The sequence below is a fragment of the Schistocerca nitens genome, chromosome 5 (genome assembly GCF_023898315.1).
Source record: "Schistocerca nitens isolate TAMUIC-IGC-003100 chromosome 5, iqSchNite1.1, whole genome shotgun sequence".
Taxonomy (NCBI): Eukaryota; Metazoa; Arthropoda; class Insecta; order Orthoptera; family Acrididae; genus Schistocerca; species Schistocerca nitens.
Window position 1 is genome coordinate 322888542 of NC_064618.1, and position 22221 is coordinate 322910762.

The 22221-nt window shown below is 43.7% G+C and overlaps 1 protein-coding gene across 3 annotated transcripts in view; it reads right to left on the bottom strand.

Moving 5' to 3' along the window:
* The window catches only part of LOC126259349 (myosin-IIIb-like), a 610509-nt gene that overhangs the window by 182434 nt on the left and 405854 nt on the right, over positions 1–22221 (bottom strand). For all 3 annotated transcript variants that reach the window (XM_049956066.1, XM_049956067.1, XM_049956065.1), the window contains one exon: positions 9937–9994. The gene's annotated coding sequence lies outside the window, so the exon portion shown is untranslated. The remainder of the gene's footprint in view (positions 1–9936; positions 9995–22221) is intronic.

Below are 22221 nucleotides of genomic sequence, written 5' to 3' on the forward strand. Positions count from 1 at the left end.
TCTGTAAAGAATTCCCGTTAGTATTTTGCAGGTGTGACTTATTAAACTGATCGTTCGGTAATTTTCACATCTGTCAACACCTCTTTTCTTTGGGATTGGAATTATTATATTCTTCTTGAAGTCTGAGGGTATTTCGCCTGTCTCGTACATCTTGCTCACCAGATGGTAGAGTTTTGTCAGGACTGGCTCTCCCAAGGCCGTCAGTAGTTCTAATGGGATGTTGTCTACTCCCGTGGCCTTGTTTTGACTCAGGTCTTTCAGTGCTCTGTCAAACTCTTCACGCAGTATCCTATCTCCCATTTCATCTTATTTTACCTCCGGAATATCTTACCCAAGAGGAGGCCTTCATCATTTAACCATACAGTAAAGTTGTATGCCCTCGGGAAGAATTACGGCTGTAGTTTCCCCTTGCTTACAGCCGTTCGCAGTACCAGCACAACAAGGCCGTTTTGTTTAGTGTTACAAGGCCAGATAAGTCAATCATCCAGACTGTTGCCCCTGAAACTACTGAAAAGGCTGCTGCCTCTCTTCAGGAAACACACGCTTGTCTGGCCTCTCAACAGATATCCCTCCGTTGTGGTTGTACCTACGGTACGGCCATCTGTATCGCTGAGGCACGCAAGCCTCCCCACTAACGGCAAGGTCCATGATTCATTTACTTAGAATTAAATCCGTGTCGGTTTCATTCAGCTGTCTTGAGTCATTCCAGTAACAACGTTAATTTCGCCGAACACATAGTAGACTAGGTGTGCTAAGAGTCTAGAAGTTTGGTAGGAAGTAAATGAGAGGTTATGCGTGTCGCAGTTTTCCCTACCAGCAAGGAGCAACGACCTCACCTGCTAAACTGCTGTACCCTGGATCATGGAAACGTAAGACTAAATTGCCTGCAGGAGGGATGTCTTTTGCACAGATTCAGATACACTGGGGTGAAGAAAGTCACGGGACACCACCTAATATCGTGGCGTAGTGCAGCAACTCGACATGGATGGACTGAACTAGTCGTTCGAAGTCTCCTCCTCCTCCCCCCCCCCCCCCCGACATATTGTGCTATTCATTCTCTGAAGCCCTCCGTAATTACGAAAGTGTTCCCGATGCAGTATTTTGTGCACTTACTGGCCCATCAATTATCTCCCACACATTTTCGATGGGATTCATGTAGGGCGACGTGTGTGCTAAATCATTTGCTCGAATGGTCCAGAATGTTCTTCGAACCAATTGCAAATAACTGTGGTCCGGTGACATGGCGCATTGTCATCCATAAGGACTGCATCGTTGTTTGAGAAGGTGAAGTACGTCAGTGGCTCCGAATGGTCTCCAAGTAGCCGAACATAACAATTTCAAGACAATGATCGGCTCAGTTGAACCCAGTACGTTGTCCTCGATGGTGAGGGTATGATCTGGAGTGCCCCAGGGAAGTGTGGTAGGTCCGCTATTGTTTTCTATCTACATAAATGATCTTTTGGATAGGGTGGATAGCAATGTGCGGCTGTTTGCTGATGATGTTGTGGTGTACGGGAAGGTGTCGTCGTTGAGTGACTATAGGAGCATACAAGGTGACTTGGACGGGATTTGTGATTGGTGTAAAGAATGGCAGCTAACTCTAAATATAGATAAATGTAAATTAATGCAGATGAATATGAAAAAGAATCTCGTAATGTTTGAATACTCCATTAGTAGTGTAGCGCTTGACACAGTCACGTCGATTAAATATTTGGGCGTAACACTGCAGAGCGATATGAAGTGGGACAAGCATGTAATGGCAGTTGTGGGGAAGGCGGATAGTCGTCTTCGGTTCGTTGGTAGAATTTTGGGAAGATGTGGTTCATCTGTAAAGGAGACCGCTTATAAAACACTAATATGACCTATTCTTGAGTACTGCTCGTGCGTTTGGGATCCCTATCAGGTCGGATTGAGGGAGGACATAGAAGCAATTCAGAGGCGGGCTGCTAGATTTGTTACTGGTAGGTTTGATCATCACGCGAGTGTTATGGAAATGCTTCAGGAACTCGGGTGGGAGTCTCTGGAAGAAAGGAGGCGTTCTTTTCGTGAATCGCTACTGAGGAAATTAAGAGAACCAGCATTTGAGGCTGACTGCAGTACAATTTTACTGCCGCCAACTTATATTTCACGGAAAGACTCCAAAGATAAGATAAGAGAGATTAGGGCTCGTACAGAGGCATATAGGCACTCATTTTTCCCTCGTTCTGTTTGGGAGTGGAACAGGGAGAGAAGATGCTAGTTGTGGTACGAGGTACCCTCCGCCACGCACTGTATGGTGGATTGCGGAGTATGTAGATGTAGACGTAGACCAAGGACACAGTCCATTTCATTTCACGTAAACATAGCCCACACTATGATTGAGCCACGACCACCTTGCACAATGCCCTGTTGACAACTAGGGTCCATGGCTTCGTGGCTTCCGCCCCACACTTTACCATCAGCTCTAACTGAAATCGGGCCTCATCTGACCAGGCCATGGTTCTCAGGTCGTCTAGGGTCTAGGAGAGGCGCTGCAGGCAATGGCGTGCTTTAGAAAAGGAACTCGCGTCGGTCTTCTGCTGCCATCGCCCATTAACACCGAATTTCGCCGCACTGTCCTAATGGATACGTTTGTCGTAAAAGGATGCCTACCGGCCACCGTTTGTCGAACGTCTCACATGACTTCTGCCATTATTTCACGCAGTGTTGCTTGTCTGTTAGCACTAACAACTCTACGCAAACACCGCTGCTCTCCGTCGTCATATGAAGGCGGTCGGCTACTGCGTTGTCAGTCTTGAGAGGTAATGTCTGAAACTGATATTCTCGGCACTCATGACACTGGTGGTTTCGGAATATTGAATTTCGTAACGATTTCCGAAATGGAATAGGCCATGCATCTAGCACGAACCGCCATTCCGCATGCAGGGTCTGTTGATTCCCGTCGAGCGGCCATAATAACGTCGGAAACTTATTCACATGAACGCAAATGACAGCTCCAACAATGCACTGCTCTTTTATACCTTGCGTACACGATACTACCGCCATCTGTAAACGTGCACATCGCTATTCTGTGCGACGAGAACGGCAGGAAACTAGAAAGCACTAATACAGAACTGCAATTAAGTGGCTTACATTGTTGATAAAAGCAAACAGATGGGAGGCAGTCTTGTCACGATGAGTGGGATATAGTCACATCACAGTATTCTAGGCTATCTGGCAAGGCGACGGCTTGTTTTATGTCATGCTAAATTTACGTAAAACAGATATACGGGGGTGTCCCAGAAATGTTGCTACGAACCTTTAGGGGAGCTGGGACATATCGTAAGTTTTTAAAGAGACTGGACAGGAAGGCTACTGAGACTTCATGTGCTCTATACATCTGAGAAAAGCCTTCTTGTTACAAGGTGCATTACATAATTAATTTTTGTGTTCAATTCATGTACCTTATGAAGAGACTATACAGTCTTTAAATCGACTGAACGTCAATTGGACGTCACTATACATTAAGACACACACAAAAAAGGCGCACCACGAAGGAATTATCCGAATGGTACGAAATCGGCAGATGTGATGTAAGTATTCAGACAAACAAATGATTACAATTTCAGAAAAACTGAATGATTTGTTCGAGAGAGAGACCTTCACAAACTTAGCGAGTCAATAAAGCGCTGGTCAACCTCTGGCCATCAGGCAAGCAGTTATTCGGCTTGGCACTGGCAGCTGTTCCTGGGAAATCGTAGCTAATTCTGTCCAATTCGCCAGTTAGATCATCAAAATCCCGAGACGGTTGGAGGGACCTGCCCATAATGGTTCAAATGGCTCTGAGCACTATGCGACTTAACTTCTGAGGTAATCAGTCGCCTAGAACTTAGAACTAATTAAACCTAACTAACCTAAGGACATCACAAACATCCATGCCCGAGGCAGGATTCGAACCTGCGACCGTAGCGGTCGCTCGGTTCCAGACTAGAACCGAACGGCCACTCCGGCCGGCTCTTGCCCATAATGCTCCAGACGTTCTCACTTGGTGAGATATGTGGCGATCTTGCTGGTCAAGGTAGGGTCTGGCGAGCACGAAGACAAGCAATAGAAACTCTCCCTGAGTGTGGACGGGCACTCCAGAAATTTCAGCCCAGCGTGGCTTACCATGAAGGGCAAGAAAATGGGTCGTAGAATGTCGTCGACGTACCGCTGTGCTGTAAGCACTCAGCGCATGACAGCCAAAGCGGTCCAGCTGTGTGAAAAGAAATGTCATCCCAGACCATCACTCCCGGTCGTCGGGCCGTATCACGGGGGACGGTCGGGTTGGTATCTCTTCGCTGTCTGGGGCACCTCCAGACACATGCATCAATGACATGCAAATTAAGACATATATATCACATATGCTTGACTGTCATATAAAATACACGAGGTCCTCGCTCAGGCCGTGTACTCCCAAAAGGTGCCTACCGGCCGCCGTGTCATCCTCTACCTTGCGTCGTCATCGACATGCGGTATGGATGGGCATGCCGTCAGGACACTGCTCTCCCGACCGTATTTCGAACTTTCTAGATCGTGGAGCCGCCGCTATCCTTATTCAAATACGTTCTGCGAATTGTAGATAGCTCGCAATAGACTACAAACTGAATCATTATTTACTTCGCAAGAATAAATTAACTGAATGACAACGCAAGACAACAGTGAAATGTAATGGCTACTACGCTACTGAATGTCTGTATAGTATTGTTACTATTATTATTATTTCTTTCTTTTCTCAGACGTTATGTCTGGTCAAAAATGGAAAGTGACGCGGACCTTGATCAAGCGTGACTTCCTTTTAACTGTACGGTATTCGTGGTCTCGCGGTAGCGTTCTCGCTTCCCGAGCACGGGGTCCCGGGTTCCATTCCCGGCGGGGTCACGGATTTTTCCTGCCTCGAGATGACTGGGTGTTGTTGTGTCGTCTTCATCATCATCATTCATCCCCATTACGGTCGGAGGAAGGCAACGGCAAACCACCTCCATTAGGACCTTGCCTAGTAAGGCGGTGCGGGTCTCCCGCATCGTTCCCCTACGCTCTGTAAAGAAGCATGGGACTTCATTTTCATATGTTATATTGCATTTAGGAACTTTCGGGTAATTGAACATGTATCAGTAATTACAGATTTCTGTTGTTGTATATATAAGTTTGGATGTAGCTGTATTGCGTTGATGTACTGGTGGATATTGTGTGGTATGACTCCTGTAGTTGATAGTATAATTGGTATGTCAACTTTATCCTGATGCCACATGTCCTTGACTTCCTCAGCCAGTTGGATGTATTTTTCAATTTTTTCTCCTGTTTTCTTCTGTATATTTGTTGTATTGGGTATGGATATTTCGATTAGTTGTGTTAATTTCTTCTTTTCATTGGCGAGTATGATGTCAGGTTTGTTATGTGGTGTTGTTTTATCTGTTATAATGGTTCTGTTCCAATATAATTTGTATTCATTATTCTCCAGTACATTTTGTGGTACATACTTGTATGTGGGAACGTGTTGTTTTATAAGTTTATGTTGTATGGCAAGTTGTTGATGTATTATTTTTGCTACATTGTCATGTCTTCTAGGGTATTCTGTAATTGCTAGTATTGTACTCGTAAATCCGCTTGTGATGTGATCTACTGTTTCTATTTGTTGTTTGCAAAGTCTGCTTTTATCTGTTGTGGTATTGGGGTCTTTAATAATATGCGTGCTGTAATATCTGGTGTTTATTGTTTGATCCTGTATTGCAATCATGAATCCTTCCGTCTCACTGTATATATTGCCTTTTCTTAGCCATGTGTTGGATGCGTCTTGATCGATGTGTGGCTGTGTTAGATGATACGGGTGCTTTCCATGTAGTGTTTTCTTTTTCCAATTTTCTTTCTTCGTATCTGTTGATGTTATGTGATCTAAAGGGTTGTAGAGGTAGTTATGAAATTGTAGTGGTGTAGCCAATGTATTTACGAGGAGCATTCAAGTTCTAAGGCCTCCGATTTTTTTTCTCCGGACTGGAAAGAGATAGAAACATGCGCATTGTTTTAAAATGAGGCCGCTTTCATTGTCATTACGTCCCAGAGATGGCAGCACCGTATGGCAGATGGAATTTTACCGCCAGCGGCGAGAATTAGAACTGTTTTAAATACTTAAAATGGCGATGTTTTCCTTACTTGAACACCGTGCAATCATTCGTTTTCTGAATTTGTGTGGTGTGAAACCAATTGAAATTCATCTACAGTTGAAGACATGTGGTGATGGAGTTATGGATGTGTCGAAAGTGCGTTCGTGTGTGCGACAGTTTAATTAAGGCAGAACATCGTGACAACAAACCGAAACAACCTCGGGCTCGCACAAACCGGTCTGACGACATGATCGAGAAAGTGGAGAGAATTGTTTTGGGGGATCGCCGAATGACTGTTGAACAGATCGCCTCCAGAGTTGGCATTTCTGTGGGTTCTGTGCACACAATCCTGCATGACGACCTGAAAATGCGAAAAGTGTCATCCAGGTGGGTTCCACGAATGCTGTCGGACGATCACATGGCTGCCCATGTGGCATGTTGCCAAGTAATGTTGACGCGCAACGACAGCATGGATGGGACTTTCTTTTCGTCGGTTGTGACAATGGATGAGACGTGGATGCCATTTTTCAATCCAGAAACAAAGCGCCAGTCAGCTCAATGGAAGCACACAGATTCACTGCCACCAAAAAAATTTCGGGTAACCGCCAGTGCTGAAAAAATGGTGTCCATTTTCTGGGACAGCGAGGGCGTAATCCTTACCCATTGCGTTCCAAAGGGCACCACGGTAACAGGTGCATCCTACGAAAATGTTTTGAAGAACAAATTCCTTCCTCCACTGCAACAAAAACGTCCGGGAAGGGCTGCGCGTGTGCTGTTTCACCAAGACAACGCACCCGCACATTGAGCTAATGTTACGCAACAATTTCTTCGTGATAACAAATTTGAAGTGATTCCTCATGCTCCCTACTCACCCGACCTGGCTCCTAGTGACTTTTTGCTTTTTCCAACAATGAAAGACACTCTCCGTGGCAGCACATACACCAGCCGTGCTGCTATTGCCTCAGCGATTTTCCAGTGGTCAAAACAGACTCCTAAAGAAGCCTTCGCCGCTGCCATGGAATCATGGCGTCAGCGTTGTGAAAAATGTGTACGTCTGCAGGGCGATTACGTCGAGAAGTACGCCAGTTTCATCGATTTCGGGTGAGTAGTTAATTAGAAAAAAAATCGGAGGCCTTAGAACTTGAATGCACCTCGTATATGAGTGATTGCTTTGTGTATTTTTCTAGTTGGCTGGTTGGTTGGTTGGTTGGTTGGTTTGGGGAAGGAGACCAGACAGCGAGGTCATCGGTCTCATCGGATTATGGAAGGACGGGGAAGGTAGTCGGCCGTGCCCTTTGAAAGGAACCATCCCGGCATTTGCCTGGAGCGATTTAGGGAAATCACGGAAAACCTAAATCAGGATGGCCGGACGCGGGATTGAACCGTCGTCCTCCCGAATGTGAGTCCAGTGTCTAACCACTGCACCACCTCGCTCGGTTTTTTTTCTAGTTTCTGCTCGTTCTATAAAGAATTTTCTTAAATTGTCTACCTGTCCATAATGTAGGTTTTTTATGTCGATAAATCCCCTTCCTCCTTCCTTTCTGCTTAATGTGAATCTTTCTGTTGCTGAATGTATGTGATGTATTCTATATTTGTGGTATTGTGATCGCGTAAGTGTGTTGATTATCTATTTCTATTTTTTGTGTGTATCCTATATATTTATAGGCACCTGTTTTTTCCATCGCTTCTGTGCAGTCGTTGTCGTTATCCAATATGTAATCTTCTTGTTTAGTGTGTTTTCCCTTGACTATGCTATTTTTCTTACATTTGTCTGTTCCAAAAGCCATATTTATATCATTGCTGAATACTTCTGTTATCTTTAGTAATTGGTTGAGTTGTTGATTTGTTGCTGCCAGTAGTTTTAGATCATCCATGTATAGCAAATGTGTTATTTTGTGTGGGTATGTTCCAGTAATATTGTATCCGTAATTTGTATTATTTAGCATGTCGGATAGTGGGTTCAGAGCAAGGCAGAAACAGAAAGGACTTAATGAGTCTCCTTGGTATATTCCACGCTTAATCTGTATTGGCTGTGATGTGATATTATTTGAATTTGTTTGGATATTAAGTGTGGTTTTCCAATTTTTCATTACTATGTTTAGGAACTGTATCAATTTAGGATCTACTTTGTATATTTCCAATATTTGTATTAACAATGAGTGGGGTAGACTATCAAAAGCTTTTTGGTAATCAATGTATGCGTAGTCTAGTGACCTTTGTTTAGTTTTAGCTTGATATCTCACCTCTGCATCTATTATCAGTTGCTCTTTACATCCTCGTGCTCCTTTGCAACAGACTTTTTGTTCTTCATTTATAATTTTGTTCTGTGTTGTACGTGTCATCAATTTCTGTGTAATGACGGAAGTTAATATTTGAAGTTTATATTTGAAGTTTATTATTATTATTATTATTATTATTGTGCATGATCAGACAAAAAGCATAGGCAGCCTGTAGTTTTGCAACTTCCGCATTTCCAGAAGTTAAGAATCTACCATTCAAGTGATTTAGTGCACACATTTTAACTTGGTTGATTTTAAATTAGGGGGGAGGGGGGCCGGTAGTGTCGCTACGAACAGGAGTTGTGCAGAGGAAGCATATTTGGGAACTAGCGTCTACCGCCAATGTGGACAGTTAGCTTTCAAAAAAATGGTTCAAATGGCTCTGAGCACTATGGGACTTAACATCTATGGTCATCAGTCCCCTAGAACTTAGAACTACTTAAACCTAACTAACCTAAGGACATCACACAACACCCAGTAATCACGAGGCAGAGAAAATCCCTGCCCCGCCGGGAATCGAACCCGGGAACCCGGGCGCTGGAAGCGAGAACGCTACCGCACGACCACGAGCTGCGGACGTTAGCTTTCATTTCTGAGAAACAGTTGGAGACGCACTCTCCATGCACGGAGAACAGCATCATTCTACACCTAATAGGTTGTTAGAAATAAGTAGTAACATTTGTCTCATTAACTCATTAGTTCGCGATTTAATAAAACCACCTAAAAATATCATTTACCTTTAGTCATTTAAAAACTTTTCAAAGAAAATTATTTTTCACTCTGCAGTTTAGTTAGCTGCTGCTGCTGCTGCTGCTGCTGCTGATGATGATGATCGGAGGAGGGGGGTGGGAGGGTGGAAGTGGTAACTGATATCACTCAGGCGTAATGGTCTCAGAAAGGTTGGGAATCACTGCCTTAGGCACTCTGCAATGTGTCTTGCCTGTAACCCAGTCTTATGCCCCGCGTGGAAGGGAATGGGCTGAAGTAAAAAAACACTTTCTCGGCTTAGAGATACTCGTTCTTAAGGTTTTCTTGTTGAAATTCACTATTAGTTACTGGCGTAGGTAGCATGCGAAGGCTGGTATACCCTGTTAATTCCATGAAATCTTGACGTCCCAGGGCCGGCGAATTCAATAGAAGGACGCCTAGCGCATCAGGGAAGCGCCAGCCAACATTTTGTCTCTAAAACACACACACACACACACACACACACACACACACACACACACACACACACACACCCGCGCGAGACTGCAGTGATTTAGGAACTGAACATTTTAATCTGATTGTATTTAAAGCTCTTTGGTCACTACTGCTGAAGAATCTGTAATTTCCAAAAATATAATAATGATGAAACATAGTTAAACATTCAGGTGCCGGGATATATATTCGTCGTGATCGTCAATGAAGAACCGAAAAAAAGTGGCCAAGAATGACAATCAGCGATCAGGATACAAAAGAACTTACTGTAGACATTACAAAATGCTAAGTAGCGAAAGCGTGCTAGGGCAAAAATATAAATTGGCGCAAAAGAAGATATATGAAATTAATGTACTTACTCTACTCCTTCAGCTAAGAGTCAGTCTGCGATTCAGATGTAAATGAACGTGGCATTCCCTGCAAAAATAAATACGTATCAGTTAAGGCAGAGGCATATTACAAATTTAGACCAGCTCTACGCTAAGAGAACATCCACAAAATTTCAGTGCAAATTTTATCGATAATCATCACTACTAAATAAAATAATGACATTCAACCAGTTGTGAGATGTCTGTGCGAATTATCTGTTGGACTAGATTATTCTACTTGTATCCCCCTTTCACCCAGGAGGAGAGGGCGCCTCAAGGCATCGACTTCTCGAGACAATGAAAATGTTCCAATTGACGATGGGTCAAGCACCACCCGCAACTCACGTATATTTGTCGGTTGACATCGTCGGGATCCTATTTTGATTTAAGCACCAGATACGCGACGATTTCAACACCTTCAACAAAATTCAAACGAGAGGACATACCTAGACAAGAGAATATATCTCCACTAAAATTTCTAAACTGTAACGACTATATTCACTCTCCTGATGTAAGAGCACAAGAAACTCGAATGCAAACAACACACAGCGGTGGAGCTTTGTGATGTTAAAACTGTGCCAAACAGCCTCTCGAACCTGGACCTTTACCCTCCAGGGACAACACTTCAAGAGGCTGACAAGTGAGACAACCAGGCGTGCCTAGGAAGGGGATGGAGGGGATGGAGGGGGTGGAGGTGGGGGGGGGGGGAGAGAGAATTGACTACCTTGGCTTAACCACAACAAACGCTTTACTTCAGGAACGACTCTTCCACTGTGTGGTACCGTGTTCATTGCTACGAAATTTCCACGTACTGAAGATATTAAAACTTTGAAGGCAAGTTATTTAGAACTGTGAAGAGGCCCAAGGAGACAAAACAAGACGTTAGCCAGTCGAAACAGATCTCCATAACAAACGTTTCAAAATTCGAGATGGATGATGTATTTTCAGCCAGTCTGTAAGAGTAAAATACACTCCTGGAAATGGAAAAAAGAACACATTGACACCGGTGTGTCAGACCCACCATACTTGCTCCGGACACTGCGAGAGGGCTGTACAAGCAATGATCACACGCACGGCACAGCGGACACACCAGGAACCGCGGTATTGGCCGTCGAATGGCGCTAGCTGCGCAGCATTTGTGCACCGCCGCCGTCAGTGTCAGCCAGTTTGCCGTGGCATACAGAGCTCCATCGCAGTCTTTAACACTGGTAGCATGCCGCGACAGCGTGGACGTGAACCGTATGTGCAGTTGACGGACTTTGAGCGAGGGCGTATAGTGGGCATGCGGGAGGCCGGGTGGACGTACCGCCGAATTGCTCAACACGTGGGGCGTGAGGTCTCCACAGTACATCGATGTTGTCGCCAGTGGTCGGCGGAAGGTGCACGTGCCCGTCGACCTGGGACCGGACCGCAGCGACGCACGGATGCACGCCAAGACCGTAGGATCCTACGCAGTGCCGTAGGGGACCGCACCGCCACTTCCCAGCAAATTAGGGACACTGTTGCTCCTGGGGTATCGGCGAGGACCATTCGCAACCGTCTCCATGAAGCTGGGCTACGGTCCCGCACACCGTTAGGCCGTCTTCCGCTCACGCCCCAACATCGTGCAGCCCGCCTCCAGTGGTGTCGCGACAGGCGTGAATGGAGGGACGAATGGAGACGTGTCGTCTTCAGCGATGAGAGTCGCTTCTGCCTTGGTGCCAATGATGGTCGTATGCGTGTTTGGCGCCGTGCAGGTGAGCGCCACAATCAGGACTGCATACGACCGAGGCACACAGGGCCAACACCCGGCATCATGGTGTGGGGAGCGATCTCCTACACTGGCCGTACACCACTGGTGATCGTCGAGGGGACACTGAATAGTGCACGGTACATCCAAACCGTCATCGAACCCATCGTTCTACCATTCCTAGACCGGCAAGGGAACTTGCTGTTCCAACAGGACAATGCACGTCCGCATGTATCCCGTGCCACCCAACGTGCTCTAGAAGGTGTAAGTCAACTACCCTGGCCAGCAAGATCTCCGGATCTGTCCCCCATTGAGCATGTTTGGGACTGGATGAAGCGTCGTCTCACGCGGTCTGCACGTCCAGCACGAACGCTGGTCCAACTGAGGCGCCAGGTGGAAATGGCATGGCAAGCCGTTCCACAGGACTACATCCAGCATCTCTACGATCGTCTCCATGGGAGAATAGCAGCCTGCATTGCTGCGAAAGGTGGATATACACTGTACTAGTGCCGACATTGTGCATGCTCTGTTGCCTGTGTATGTGCCTGTGGTTCTGTCAGTGTGATCATGTGATGTATCTGACCCCAGGAATGTGTCAATAAAGTTTCCCCTTCCTGGGACAATGAATTCACGGTGTTCTTATTTCAATTTCCAGGAGTGTATGTCGTTGTCATTTGCTCTTTATAAATGCTATTTACATTTGCTGCCCAAAAAACGAATTCTGAATGTACAGAAAGCATGAAAGGATAAAGTTCACCTGATTTTCTGTATGTGAAATAACACAACATGAACAAAAAATAGGTAATGCGGGAAGATATGAAAATGACTTTTGTACATACACACTCTACAATCCAAATTGTTCACACCATTTCACTGTCACAGGAGCCGACAAAAATATAATACGTCATGAGCAAATGGCTTTTTGTGGGCAGCAAGCTGCTTTAAGCGTCTGACCAGTATGACTGTTTTCTACCAATTATTTATGACGCATATGAAGGGAGAAAGTTATAAGCGCGCCTGCTGTTTGATCTCATCTAGGACTCTGACACAGACCACAGAGCAGGAGCAATTTCCCGCTTGTTGCACTGTGTTAACATTGGACGCGCTTGAGTTTTCGAAAGGCGGAACGCAAGCGCTGTGATTGGCTCCTCCGTTTACTGCAGAGGTCTTGTTAGCCAGACCGTAACAGGAGCGAGGACATTCTGACTTGACCGCCTGTAGCTACAGTTCCTCAGTCGGGAGCTGGCGGCGTTAGCAGACAACATCCATGCCTCGTGCCACCAGGACAGAATCTGTTCCACATCCGCTCTTATGCGGCGCTAAAGCAGGGACACTAGGCTATCAGTTTTCGGCCGACGCAAGACGAATAAAAACAAACCACAGTCTATGAAAAGCGAAATTTGTCAGTTCTATGAAAACCATTGTTGAAACTTCCTGGCAGATTAAAACTGTGTGCCGGACCGAGACTCTAACTCGGTCCCTTTGACTTTTGCGGGCAAGTGCTCTACCAACTGAGCTACCCAAGCACGACGCACTCCCCGTCCTCACAGCTGTAATTCCGCCAGCACCTAGTCTCCTAACTTAAAACCATTGTTGTTAGTTAATTCGGTGAATGGTGCTATAAAATTCCTACAAATTCTGAAATATCTTTTTACGACAGAAGTATCGAAACTAAATAAAGTATGTTTCTTAAATAGAGATGTGGCAGTGGAAACCCGAGTAGCTGTAACAAGCCAGACGTATTTATTTTGATACAGTGAAAACAAAGCTTTCTCTTAGACACAACTTTATTAAACCATTATACAGAGTTAAATTCACATTTTTCCGGGAGAATTTTTAAAAAGGATTTTCCTTCATTAACATTTCATAGTAGATGACTAGAAAACAACAGTAACGTTTTCGTTTGTGACTTTGATGTACATTTCAAAAAATGGTTCAAATGGCTCTGAGCACTATGGGACTCAACATCTATGGTCATAAGTCCCCTAGAAGTTAGAACTACTTAAACCTAACTAACCTAAGGACATCACACACATCCATGCCCGAGGCAGGATTCGAACCTGCGACCGTAGCAGTCGCGCGGTTCCTGACTGAGCGCCTAGAACCGCTAGACCACCGCAGCCGGCTTGATGTACAGAGCGTCTCATAATAAATCAAAACTTGGTTACTGTGTGATGCGAACAGTATACATTTTTAAATTGTTATGAGCCCTCTTCACTTACAGTAAACATTAGAAAGAGATTTCAGTTGCAGTTTCAATTTTCTGTTTATTTCTATTGCTTACTATATGGCCTAGTTAAATTTCGCCATATAGTTGTTTGATGAACTTTTGGTATGCTCGAATGGGGTAGTGAACTTATTTGTTAATGAATTCTACGCGTTAAAAGGAGAAACGATATTTTAACAGAGAGTTGGTTGTCCAAGGTTTTAGTTAACTTTCTGTGCGTAGAAGAAAAGTTGAATTTGTCGACATTGAATTCTGAGCTGGCACTGAAGAAGGAAGGAAGGAAGGAAGGAAGGAAGGAAGGAAGGAAGACTAGTGTCTAACGTCGTGTCGACAACGAGGTCATTAGAGACGGAGAACAAGCTCCGATCGTTAGTTAATGTTGGGGAAGGAAATCGGCTGTGCCCTTTCAAAGGAATAATCCGGTTGTTTGCCTGGAGCGATTTAGGGAAATCATGGAAAAGCGAAATCACGACGGCCGGACCGGGATTTGAACTAAGACACTGAAGAATCGGCCTATCTGCGGAAATACAACAGATTACTAAAGATATTGGCAGTTGATTAGCGTGAAAAGGATGATCTGGAGATAATCTAGTTATACCTACTCCAAGATGAAATGCCTCAGTGAATTGTGCCTGCACACACAGAATATTAATTCGAGAATATTTTCTATAGTTTGCACGTCCTCATAGTCCTCATATATTTCACAATCTTGGAACGTTTCTTTATTTCAATACTTTAGCAAATAATATTATTGATTACTGAAACATTTGCAAATGATAAATGCAAAATATGTAACTGCTTTTGTTCCTGTTATATTGATATTACGACGATTGGAAAACTTAAACGCAAATGCATGAGATGTATTCGCAGTTGCGAATATGGACCACCATCAGCTGTACAATGGAATGATGAAACGAAATTTTGTACCAGACCGGGGCTTGAACCCAGATTTCCCGCTTTACGCGAGTGTTTGCCTGAAGTGATTTGGCTATCTAACACGACTCACCTACAGACCCAAACTTGCACGTGAATCGTTCACATGTCACAACCTGCACTTGTACACATGATGTAATTTCCGTACAGGTGGAGGACATTTTAATTGAGAATCACTGCCTCGTATCGAGGATAAATACGATATTGCTGTGCCTGTGGTGTTGAGAAGTGCGATGCAATGTTCTATCGGACATGCATGTATGTCCGAGGAGACACTGGATCGCACTTCCTAACATAGGCACTTTCTTTTTCTTTCTTTCGCTTACGCCTTAGTCCTGCAACGATCGCAGGGTCGGCGCAGTTAGAACGGATGTGGCATGGTAAGTTTAAGGGGTGGCCGGATGCCCTTCCTGCCGCCACCTCGTACCCCTCGGGATGGAATTAGTGTACCCCAGCTGTCTGTGTCTAGTGTAATCCATGGAATAGTGTGAATGTGTTCAGATGTCTGCGAGCCGTGTAACTGAGGCGGGACGTGGGGACCAGCCCGGTATTCACCTCGTGGGATGTGGGAAACCGCCTAAAAACCACATCCAGGCTGGCCGGCACACAGCCCCTCGTCGTTAATCCGCCGGGCGGATTCGATCCGGGGCCGGCGCGCCTACCCGAGTCCATGAAGCAGCGCGTTAGCGCTCTCGGATACCCTGGCGAGTCAACACTTCCTAATACACGCACTGCAATGTTGTATTTAATGCAAATGTCGTTTGGATGCGTTAATGCATTACTGTCATAACGTGAAAGGAATGAATATAGTGTGGAAAAATCAGGATAAAGGTCTATGATATTACCATTTAATCGGAGCCCTGAAATCCCTTTTGCAAGTAAGAATCAATGAACATACCACTGTGACAACAACGAAAATGGCTAGTGATTGAAAATCGACAGGAAGTAAGTAGAAGAAATGCTGATTTATTGCATCTCAAGATGTGAAGCAATGTACTACAAACGAAATCACAGCCGGTAGCTGTAAGTTTTGCGAAGTAAACATGTAAATCGTAATTCAACATAATAAAATAGGAGGGAGGTTAGATTACAAAGCTTTTTGCTATCGTTAATTCTCTTACACTGGAAGTGGTATGGCAAGAAGAGGGGGCGAACAGCTCTTGTTGTTGACAACTTCATCAAGAGGCAAAAAGTGCTGTGCACTGCCTGACTCTACGTTAACGTGCCGTGAAGACACTTCTGAACACCGCGCACGCTCCGCCGCACGCCATACGCTGTCTAGCAAGCACAGATGTAGCTGCAGATAAATATTTTCCTTTCCTGCAGTCTCTCAGAGCTGGCGTATTTTCATACGAAGTTGTATCACTTCGTTCGTTTACAGAACACGTAATAGAAAACAGCTACTGAAATTACTGCTGCTATCACAGTTTGCATTCGCTGTCTGAGGGAAACACCGACCTGCTCGCCGCGTTGAGGTATGTTAGCGGTACAAAGCGTGAATATAATAGTAAAAAAAAGGGCAAAACGAAGAAAAGGACGACAGTGAGATTGTCGATGCTGTGAAGTACACGCAGCTTGTGGGAAGTTCCACGCGCCCAGGCTGCGGCATTGCGTAACGACATTCATCCCGGTGGCGACGGATCCTGGTTCTCACGGGTTTAGTGGCGCTGCCCGGTCGGATTTCGGCTACGTGCCGCGAAAAAACAAAAACGAGCGCGGGGCTGCACCCGCGGCGTCGCCCAGAGACAGCTGGGTCCGCAGCAGGCGTCCTCCCAAGAGCTGCGAGAAGCCGTAAAGAGACGACGCTTTTTCTCCGCCTGCGTCACTCCAGGGGGCTGGTGCATTATTTAGAAGCACAAGAGCCGTGCACCACGCAGCGGAGGAACATGGGCAAAGGCCTCGAAAGGATGGACTGATGAACTGAACGCAGACATCTACCGCGGACCAACGCTTCTGTTGGCCTGCGCCCTAAGTCCGCAAGAACAAACGTCATGAGTGTTAGGCGGTCTGAAGAACTTCTGAGAAAGAACCCAACAGTGCGACTGAGACGTTCAGTCCTCCGCAAATGTGGTGAACTGTTGTCATTCCACGATCGTGCCGCATTTGCATGCAATGGTGAAGATTCAAAAATCGGGAGGATGGGTACTAACCGATCTTGGATCATGTGAAGTGAACGATACCGCACCGAAGGCAGCTTTGCGAAAATTCTTAAATATCAATGTTTATAAATACTTAATGTAATTACAACGATGATTATGGACTTCTCAAAAAAGATTGAAGGTTAATTATATTTTATTTATGAAATCTATCTCCTAAAGATTGTTTTGCATAAATATATATATATATATATATATATATATATATATATATATATATATATATATATATATGATAGTAATTTTTTTGCTACATTTCGTTAGAGGTAAATCTTGGTTGTTTTGTGCAATTGGTTGCACGAGTTTGAAGAGCGAGGATGGACAACTAGTTGCGTGTTTCTGTGTTGTTACGTGAAATGACTGAAAATATATGTGTAATTCTACAGAAAATCCACCAGAATTATTATTATTACTATTCTTTCCTTTCTCAGACTTTTGGTCTGGTTAAAATTGGAAAGAGACGCGGACCTTGATCAAGCGTGACTTCCTTTTAACTGTACGGTATATGTTACATTGCATTTAGGAACTTTCGGGTAATTGAACATGTATCAATAATTACAGATTTCTGTAGTTGTATATATAAGTTTGGATGTAGCTGTATTGCATTGATGTACTGGTGGATATTGTGTGGTATGACTCCTGTAGTTGATAGTATAATTGGTATAATGTCAACTTTATCCTGATGCCACATGTCCTTGACTTCCTCAGCCAGTTGGATGTATTTTTCAATTTTTTCTCCTGTTTTCTTTTGTATATTTGTTGTATTGGGTATGGATATTTCGATTAGTTGTGTTAATTTCTTCTTTTTATTGGTGAGTATGATGTCAGGTTTGTTATGTGGTGTTGTTTTATCTGTTATAATGGTTCTGTTCCAGTATAATTTTTATTCATCGTTCTCCAGTACATTTTGTGGTGCATACTTGTATGTGGGAACATGTTGTTTTATAAGTTTATGTTGTAAGGCAAGCTGTTGATGTATTATTTTTGCTACATTGTCATGTCTTCTGGAGTATTCTGTATTTGCTAGTATTGTACATCCGCTTGTGATGTGATCTACTGTTTCTATTTGTTGTTTGCAAAGTCTGCATTTATCTGTTGTGGTATTGGGATCTTTAATAATATGCTTACTGTAATATCTGGTGTTTATTGTTTGATCCTGTATTGCAATCATGAATCCTTCCGTCTCACTGTATATATTGCCTTTTCTTAGCCATGTGTTGGATGCGTCTTGATCGATGTGTGGCTGTGTTAGATGATACGGGTGCTTGCCATGTATAGCCTTCCCCTTCCAATTTACTTTCTTCGTATGTGTTGATGTTATGTGATCTAAAGGTTTGTAGAAGTGGTTATGAAATTGCAGTGGTGTAGCCGATGTATTTATATGAGTGATTGCTTTGTGTATTTTGCTAGTTTCTGCTCGTTCAAGAAAGAATTTTCTTAAATTGTCTACCTGTCCATAATGTAGGTTTTTTATGTCGATGAATCCCCTTCCTCCTTCCTTTCTGCTTAATGTGAATCTTTCTGTTGCTGAATGTATGTGATGTATTCTATATTTGTGGCATTGTGAACGTGTAAGTGTATTTAGTGCTTCTAGGTCTGTGTTACTCCATTTCACTACTCCAAATTGTGATATATTGGCATAGCATAAGTATTTATAGCTTTTGTCTTGTTTCTTGCTGTCAATTCTGTTTTCAGTATTTTTGTTAGTCTTTGTCTATATTTTTCTTTTAGTTCTTCTTTAATATTTGTATTATCTATTTCTGTTTTTTGTCTGTATCCTATATATTTATAGGCACCTGTTTTTTCCATCGCTTCTATGCAGTCGTTGTCGTTATCCAATATGTAATAATCTTGTTTAGTGTGTTTTCCCTTGACTATGATATTTTTCTTACATTTGTCTGTTCCAAAAGCCATATTTATATCATTGCTGAATACTTCTGTTATCTTTAGTAATTGGTTGAGTTGTTGATTGGTTGCTGCCAGTAGTTTTAGATCATCCATGTATAGCAAATGTGTGATTTTGTGTGGGTATGTTCCAGTAATATTATATCCATAATTTGTATTATTTAGCATTATTATTATTATTATTATTATTATTATTGTTGAAACATCAAACCGATCATTCTCTAGACAATTATGGAAAGATAAACCACGGAAGGAAAAGCAATTCAAAACAAAGAAGAGCAACAAAAGAAGCTGAATATTTTTGTTATTATCAGAACAGGTTATTTAAATTCGGGTGTTCCAGTCCTGCAGTATGGCATTTTCTCAGCGTGGCAATTGCTGTGAAAATGTGATCGGCCGTCCAAGTTACTGACTGCAAAAAACCAACTTTGGGCAACAAGAAGATGGAGACAGAGTACCATATGCTCTAAGCCAAAATCACTAAAATCAGTGGATTCCACATGTGCACTTCTGCTTGCTCATCAACTGACTTTTGTACAACACCGACTATTCCTATCTTGTATCGTTGTCGTTAATGGTGACGAGAAACCGTGTCTCTATGTTAACGTAAGGGAAAGAAAGGAGTGGTGGAACCCGAACAAAGCAGCAACTCCCCGTACGACGACCTGCGCGCTCCACAGAAGGTGTTGTCCACCTGGTGGAACAGCGGCGGTGCGGTGTACTAACAACTGCTTCCCCGACGTATAACCATCACTGCTGACATTTACTGTCAGCAACTGAGACGTCTTGCAGACGCAATCCAAGAACAACAACCAAGAAGACTGTGTGAAATGATGCTAATCCACGATAACGCCCGCCTGCCTTCTGCTACACAAACAATAAAAAATACTATACAGGAGTTGGGTAGGGAAGTCGTTCCGCACCCACCTCAATTAACTGACCTTGCACCCTCAGATTTTTTCACCTTTTTCGCTCTCTGGCGGAAAACGTTCAAGGAACATCCTTTCCGAATGAAAACAGGCGACGAAAATGGTTCGACGAGTTCTTCGCCTCAAAATCACGTGATTTCTACGGTCGCTGAATCAAAAGTTACCCCAGTGTTGGCAGACTGTTGTAAACAGTGAAGGAGAATATGTTATTGATGACTCAAGTCTCTTGTTATGTGTACCTGTTGTGTTTATTAACCTTAAGGGAAAACGCTACGAATTTATGCACCAACCCAATATTTACATGCGTATAGAACAGAGGTTCCCAACATCTACATCTACACCGTACGGTGCGTGGCGGAGCGTATCCTGTACCAACACTAGTAATTTCCTTTTCTGTTCCACTTAATAGAGCGAGGGAAAAACGACTATCTATATGCTTCCGTACGAGCCCTAATTTCTCGTATCTTATCGTCGTGGTTATCAGGCACAATGTATGTTGGCGGTAGAAGAACTTTCGGCAGTCATTCGGCAGTCATCTCCAAATGCCGGTACTCTCAAATTTCTCAATAGCGTTTCTCGAAAAGAATGTTGCCTTCCCTCCAGGGATTCCCATTTGAGTTCCCGAAGCACCTCCGTAACACTTCCGTGTTGTTTGAACCTACGGGTAACAAATCTATCAGCGTGCCTCTGAATTGCTTCGATGCCTTCCTTCAATCTAACCTTGTAACGATCCCAAACACTCGAGCAGTACTCAAGAATGGATCGCACCAGCGTCCTACATGCGGCCTCCTTTACAGGTGAACCACTCTGTCCTAAAATTCTCCCAATAAACCGAAGTCGACCATTCGCCTTCCCTACCAGAGTTCTCACACGCTGGTTCCACCTCATATCGCTTTGCAATGTTACGCCCACATATTTTAAAGACTTCACTGCATAATACTGTGTCCGAACATTACAGGTTTGGTCTTCCTACTCATATCCATTAATTTACATTTTTCCACATTTAGAGCTAGCTGCCACTCATCACACCAACTATAAATTTTCTCTCTGTCATCTTGTATCTTCCTACACTCACTCAACTTCGACATTTTACCGTACACCACAGGATCATCAGCAACCAACCACAGATTGCTGCCAACCCTGTTCGATAGATCATTCTTGTATATAGAGAAAAGCGGTCCTATCACACTTCCCTGGGACAGTCCTGACGATACCCGATACCCTTATTCTGATGAACACCGTGTCAAATGTTTTCCGGAAATCTAGAAATATGGATTCTGCCTGTTGCCTTCATCCATAGTTCGCAGTATATCATGTGAGAAATGGGCAAGCTGAATTTCGCACCAGCGATGCTTTCTAAAACCATGCTGATTCGTAGACGTAAGAGTCCCAGCCTCAAGAAAGTTTAATGAATTCGAACTGAGAATATGTTCAAGCATTCTGCAGCAAACTGAAGTTATGGATATCGGTCAGTAATTTTGTGGGTCAGTTCTTTTACCTCTCTTATACAGGGCGTTCCATTGATCGTGACCGGGCCAAATATGTCACGAAATAAGCGTCAAACCAAAAAATTACAAAGAACGAAACTTGTCTAGCTTGAAGGGGGAAACCAGATGGCGATATGATTGGCCCGCTAAATGGCGCTGCCATAGGTCAAACGGATATCAACTGCGTTTTTTTTTTAAATAGGAACCCGCATTTTTTATTACATATTCGTGTATTACGTAAAGAAATATGAATGTTTTAGTTGGACCACTTTTTTCGCTTTGTGATAGATGGCGCTGTAATAGTCACAAACGTATGGCTCACAATTTTAGACGAACAGTTTGTAACAGGTAGGTTTTTTAAATTGAAATACAGAACGTAAGTACGTTTGAACATTTTATTTCGGTTGTTCCAATGTGATACATGTACCGTTGTGAACTTATCATTTCTGAGAACGCATGCTGTTACAGCGTGATTACCTGTAAATACCACATTAATGCAATAAATGCTCAACATGCTGTCCGTCAACCTCAATAGATTTGGCAATACGTGTAACGACATTCCTCTCAACAGCGAGTAGTTCGGCTTCCGTAATGTTCGCACATGCATTGACAATGCGCTGATGCATGTTGTCAGGCGTTGTCGGTGGGTCACTATAGCAAATATCCTTCAACTTTCCCCAAAGAAAGAAATCCGGGGACGTCAGATCCGGTGAACGTGCGGGCCATGGTGTGGTGTTTCGACGACCAATCCGCCTGTCATGAAATATGCTATTCAATACCGCTTCAACCGCACGTGAGCTATGTGCCGGACATCCATCATGTTGGAAGTACATCGCCATTCTGTCATGCAGTGAAACATTGGTAGAACATTACGTAGGAAATCAGCATACATTGCACCATTTAGATTGCC